Genomic DNA, 685 nt, shown 5'->3' with positions numbered 1-685 from the left:
GCCTGGCTCTCCCAGCCGCCGGGGACAATCTCTCCCTCTCTCCTGGAACCCTGGGCCAGCCTGCCGCCTCAGGCTCGCCCCCCTGGGTCTCCTGGAAGTGGCGCCGCCTTGTGGACGAGCCGGGGAGAGCGGCTCTCCGTTGCCATCCGGTGGAATTTTAGCAGAATGCAGCCTGCAACCTGAATGCTGGCGCCGCCTTGTGGACAAGCCGGGGAGCGCGCCTCTCCGTTGCCATCCGGTGGATTTTTAGCAGATTGCAGCCTTCCACCTGCTAGGGACTTAGCCTCCGGCGTTACCCAGGCTCGGGTAGCCCTGGGTAGGCCTGGCTTTCCCAGCCGCCTGGGACAATCTCTCCCTCTCTCCTGGAACCCTGGGCCTGCCTGCCGCCTCAGGCTTAGCCCCCTGGGTTGCCTGGAAGTGGTGCCCTCTTGGTAGACACTTAGCAGAATGCAGCCTGCCACCTGCTAGGGACTGAGCCTCCGGCATTACCCAGGCTCGGGTAGCCCTGGGTAGGCCTGGCTCTCCCAGCCGCCTGGGACAATCTCTCCCTCTCTCCTGGAACCCTGGGCCAGCCTGCCGCCTCAGGCTCGCCCCCCTGGGTCTCCTGGAAGTGGCGCCGCCTTGTGGACGAGCCGGGGAGAGCGGCTCTCCGTTGCCATCCGGTGGATTTTTAGCAGAATGCAGC

The sequence above is a fragment of the Leptodactylus fuscus genome, unplaced genomic scaffold (genome assembly GCF_031893055.1).
Source record: "Leptodactylus fuscus isolate aLepFus1 unplaced genomic scaffold, aLepFus1.hap2 HAP2_SCAFFOLD_930, whole genome shotgun sequence".
Lineage (NCBI taxonomy): Eukaryota > Metazoa > Chordata > Amphibia > Anura > Leptodactylidae > Leptodactylus > Leptodactylus fuscus.
The sequence above is the reverse complement of the archived record's forward strand: the minus strand, read 5'-3'. Positions refer to the sequence as shown.